Source organism: Castanea sativa, chromosome 2 (genome assembly GCF_040712315.1).
Source record: "Castanea sativa cultivar Marrone di Chiusa Pesio chromosome 2, ASM4071231v1".
NCBI classification, from domain to species: Eukaryota; Viridiplantae; Streptophyta; class Magnoliopsida; order Fagales; family Fagaceae; genus Castanea; species Castanea sativa.
In genome coordinates, this window is record NC_134014.1 from 36,333,290 (window position 1) to 36,339,289 (window position 6,000).

The window sequence follows — 6,000 nt, forward strand, 5'->3', positions numbered from 1 at the left end:
CTTTTGGAAGAACTGCATGAGGGAATATGTGGGAGCCATACTGGGGGAAGGTCCCTAGCTCATAGGGCCCTGACTCAAGGATATTGGTGGCCCAATATGCAGAGCGAAGCTTAGGATTATGCAAGGAAGTGTGACCAATGCCAGAGGTTCGCTCCTAACATTCATCAGCCTAAAGGAGTCCTTAATCCTCTCTCCAGTCCTTGGCCTTTCGGTCAATGGGGATTGGACATAGTAGGGCCATTTTCGAGGGCCATAGGAAACAAAAGGTGGCTGCTTGTGGGGACCGACTACTTCACTAAATGGGTAAAGGCTGAGCCTTTAGCAAATATTAGGGACGTCGATTCTAAGAAGTTTATCTGGAAGAACATCACCACTAGATTTGGGGTACCACACACACTGATTTCGGACAATGACGTCCAATTTGATAGTAGAGCTTTTAGGAAATATTGTGGTAACATGGGCATCATAAATAGATACTCCACTCCAGCTTATCCTTAGGGAAACGGCCAAGTCGAGACCGTTAACAAGGTCATAGTTAGTGGACTCAAGAAAATGCTGGACGATGCGAAGGGCAGATAGGTAGAAGAACTACCACATGTTCTATGGACGTATCGAACTACACCGCGCAGATCCACAGGAGAAACGCCATTCTCTATGACTTATGGGGCCAAGGCAGTGATACCTTTAGAATCTGGTTTCCCCACACTAAGGACGAGTTCATTTAGTCCAAAAAACAACAACGGCCTCCTGGGGAAAGGCCTCGATTTAGTTGAGGAACGGCGAGAGGCAGCTATGGTCCAAATGGCTTATTATCAGCAGAAGCTTAAACGAGGGTATGATGCCCATGTGAAGCTAAGGCCACTCGCGCCTGGGGATCTGGTGCTGAGAAAAGTTGTGGGTGCTGCAAGAAACCCAACTTGGGGTAAACTAGGACCGAACTGGGAAGGACCATATCGGATTATTTCTGTAGCAGGCATAGGGTCATATCGGCTAGCTGATCTAGATGAAAAAGTTGTACAACGCCCGTAAAATGTAAACAACCTCCGAAGGTATTATTATTAATGTAAGATACTCTTGTCGTTCGTGGTCTAAATTATGAATGTATACGGGCTTATAAATTACAACTCTCAAAATATCAAACAGAAACTTGGTAATGGACGGTCCTCGGACCACATACCTTGTGGAAATTGATATCTTCCAAAATATCAAACAGAAACTTGGTAATGGATGGTCCTCGGACCACATACCTTGTGGAAATTGATATGTTCCAAAATATCAAACAGAAACTTGGTAATGGACGGTCCTCGGACCACATACCTTGTGGAAATTGATATGTTCCAAATTATCAAACAGGAAACTTGGTAATGGACGGTCCTCGGACCACATACCTACCTTGTGGAAATTGATATGTTCCAAAATATCAAACAGAAACTTGGTAATAGACGGTCCTCGGACCACATTCCTTGTGGAAATTGATATGTTCCAAAATATCAAACAGAAACTTGGTAATGAACGGTCCTCGGACCACATACCTTGTAGAAATTGATATGTTCTAAAATATCAAACAGAAACTTGGTAATGGATGGTCCTTGGACCACATACCTTGTGGAAATTGATATGTTCTAAAATATCAAACAGAAACTTGGTAATGGACAGTACTCGGACCACATACCTTGTGGAAATTGATATGTTCCTAAATATCAAATAGAAACTTGGTAATGGACGGTCTTTGGACCACATACTTTGTGAAAATTTATATGTTCCTAAATATCAAACAGAAACTTTGTAATGCATGGTCCTCAGACCACATACCTTGTGAAAATTGATATGTTCCTAAATATCAAACAGAAACTTGGTAATGGATGGTCCTCAGACCACATACCTTGTGAAAATTGATATGTTCCTAAATATCAAACAGAAACTTGGTAAAGGATGGTTCTCGGACCACATACCTTGTGGAGATTGATATATGCCTAAGTATCAAACAAAAACTTGGTTATGTCTGGTCTTCGGACCACCTACCTTGTGAAAATTGATATCTTATTATTTGATAAGCGGAATCATGGTTAAATAGAACTTTAAGTTATACATTTCTAAGTATCAAAAAGAGAGCTGGGAATGTAGGGTCCTCAGACCCCACACTTTACTAAAATTAACGTTTCAGGTTACAAATTCTAAGTATCACATTGCTTTGCAAAGTGAGGCACTACTTATCATTTAAACCCAGTTTGTTTTTGTCAGGTTCTTGAACACTTTACTTTACAAATGGTAGCAAAAAGTTAAGTTAGCTTGTTAGGCGTTCATTATTGTGTTATGCTAGCTACACTCCTAAGATGTAAATTGTGAGGTACAAGGCAAGTATTTGTACTGCTGTTTAAAGTTGTAATTGATCAGCCACTGAAAGTGGAGTTAGTTGTTCCATTCATTCTTTCGCTGTATGCTAAGGAGAACTCTAATGGTAAACATAAAGATAAAATAAATAGAAGACAGATGAAGATCAAACGAAACTGACTTTCATTAATGCTTTTGATATACATTACATGGAAAATCTCAATTACAAAGAAAAAGGAAGCCCTAGGTTCGGCCCTAAGCTTTTGGAGGCGTATCTAGTTGCGAAGTGCTGGTAGCCTCAGTCTTTTTTAACTCCAACTCAAAGGAAGACAGGACTTGTTTCCCTTTGTCTGCAGTAGTGGACGGAGGAACTATGGGCTCAGCACTCTGGCTTAGGACCTTCTCAGCGCCTCCATCCACTTCCTTCTCTTTATGGGAACCTATAGGTTCCGTAGGATCCGAAATGGGCTCTGGGATCACAAAAGGGAGAGCAGAAGGGGCTGTCTCAAGGGCAAGTACGACAGCAGGAGCCTCTTCTATCTCCTGTATGTCAAGGGGAAGCCAAACGTTCTCGGGCTTCCTCAGCTCGGAAGCCGAAGGAACCCCTGCTACGTTTAGGGCTTCGCCCCAAACCTGCTGACAGTATTCTCGGCACAAGGCCGCGAACGCCTCTGTCAGCTGGTCTTCTGTCGCCGTCACCCCTTCCTAATATCCAGCCTTCTTCGCGGCCTCCAGCGAATCCCTGAAGGTGCGAGCTTCCTCCCTCATCTTCGCAAGCTCCTTCTCCAAGTCAGAGCGTTCTTTCTGAGTTTTGGAGAGCTCCTCATCCTTTTGATGAAGAAGCTTGCGTTGCCCCTCCACTTGAGTTCTCATGGTTCTCAGGTTGGCCTCGGCGTCGTCTCTTTCTCTTTTTAGATTGGCCAGCTGAGAGGAGAGTTTCTCGTTTTCTGCGAGAGCCTGACCCAGGGATTTCTCAGTCTCCATCCGGACCTCTTGCTCCGTTCTAGCCTTCTTCCGAGAGTCCTCCACGAACTTCTCGGCAGTAAAGACTCCTTGAATGGCCTGTGACAAAGTATCAGAGGGTTAGACATAGGAAGACATTCACTAATAATCAGATATCAAGAAAAATGAAATGTACATGAGGAGTGAAACTTACCAGGGCTAATTCCCTTTTCAAAGAAAGGAACAGCTGGGGCTGGCTCATTTTTTCCAAGGCTTCCATATCCTTGGGCAGTAGAAGGGGACGTTCCAACGCATCGGCCAAGTGGTGGGCGTGGCCTTGTTGGAGTGCCCTAATGCTGGACTGGCAAGAGATTGGTGCTCCGTCCAGTCTTAACTCGGGAGACCAGGTAGCCGGTGCTTGGTGCACTTCGGCTAAGTCCTTAATCTCTCCGCTTTCAACTGAACGAGCACGTCTCAAAAAAACCAAATATATATATATATATATATTTAGAATCTTAGATAAGGATTTTGATTACATACAAACTTAGCATAACTATTTTATCTAAGAATATCTATTTTACTATGATAGTTTCTTAAAACTTATGTGTTAAAGACTCACTAAAAATTTCTAAAAATGATAATTAATATCATTTTCCAACAATTAGCACTTAAGTTTTGTTAAGACATTATCACAATATTTGAATTTTCGCAATGAATGATACCATATGCAATTGAAACATTTTATCAAATACCTGCAATCAATCACAATGAAGATTTTTATTTATAGTTCCTTTTTTATCAACTACATTTCATGCGTCTAGTTATGGTGTTTAGCTTATTTAGTTTTTAATAAACACCATTTTAAGCAAGAAAATAATTTTTTTAATAAAAATAACAAGATAATAGAAGGCTTATGTGTCATTGAATTATATAAAGTTATAATTTTAGAAGATTAAAACCTAATAAATCAATATTCTCTAGATAACAAATAGAACAACCTATATTACCATCCCAACCTTTCCTAGCATGACTATCACATAAAACTTAAAATACATGAAGAAAATTTTTTCGATGTTAAAATTTAGAGGGAGCATTTCAGACATTGAACAATAGGAATCATAACATATAAAAGATTCTGTTAGGGTTTAACTAAGAAAGTAACAATAGGGGGTATTCACTTGTTTTCAAAATATAAGGAAGAAATTACTTGGTTTTAAATTTTAGGGAAGAAATTGTGAACTAAACTAAACATAAAGGCAGAAAGTGGTTCCTTTCAGTGAAATTTTGTCGATGCATAAAAAGAAAACAAAACAAAACAAAAAGACCAGCTTAAGAAAATTGTACATGAAATAGTGATTTTAGCTTACAAAAATTGATTAAACCAAAAAAGTTTAGAGACATAACAAAATGTTATAATATTTTCAGAATAACTTTATTTTTAGTTGTGGTGGTCTCGGTTATAAAGTTTATTATTTTATGTTGACCTATAATAAACTTACACTTTAGTAGTTGTGAAAAATATTGTGATAACAACAAAGTCACAACATTTTCACAATACTTTTATTTTCAATTGTGGTGGGTCCCATTCTAATAATTTATTATTTTATTTTATTTTGAAATATAAAAAAATTACACCTCAACAGTTATGAAAATATTGTAACAATAACAAAATATTACATTTTCACAGTACCTATATTTTAAGTTGTGGTAGGTCCTAGTATAATATTTTATTATTTTATTTTGATTTATAAGCAACTGATAACTCAACCATTGTGAAAATATTGTGACAATGACAAAACCACCATCCACTTTCTTCCTTCATCCTCAAAAAATGCAAATAAATAATAAAAATTGAAAATCACAACAACAATGCTGATGTATATTTGCACAAGTACTATAGCTAAAATGCATATTGCACAATAAATGCATAAGTTGATGTGGTTGTCTTTTGGGGTTGATCAGCAAAATTGGCTCTTATACCATTTTGTATGAGCTAATACAAATGCTCTAAGAAACTTAAACTGTTCACAAATTTCTTACACCTAATTGTGAAAATACTATAAGAACAACAAAATGTCATATTTTCACAATACCTTTTTTAAATATTGCGACCACCAAATGTCATAATATTTTCACAAGGGTTTTATTTTTAGTTGTGATTGATCTGATATGATTGTTTATTATTTTATTTTGACCTATAAAACACGAACACCTTGGCAATTATAAAAATAAACTGACTTGATGGCAGAAATCTAAGTGGGCAAGTTTACACTGTTGCAGAGAGGAAACAGAACATGGGGCAAACTGCAAAGTAGATCGGCAAGGAGGGGTTTTTCTTTTGGCCAGTCTGTGTTTAACGAATGGAAACAGTGGATGCTTTTTTTTGTCTAACGTTTGGTTTGAGTCTTTTATTTTTTTTATTTATGGTGAAATGCTTTCAAATGGTGTTGTTGAAGTAAAAGTTAAAATTTTAAGATTATTGAAACGATAGAACGTGCGGCTCTTTTAACTTAAAGTTATATACATGTCAGTTTTTAAAGCGGTCTTTTTTCCTAATGTGGCAGCACCACCTTAATTGCAGGAAAAAACTTCTATTTTTATATATAGTATTAGATATTGTGACAATCTCTATTATATAGTACTAGCCTCATCACACGCACTTCGCGCATGAGATGAGGCTTTCTTTTTCTTTTCTTTTTTAGTGGTAATAGTAAAAAAATGATAATT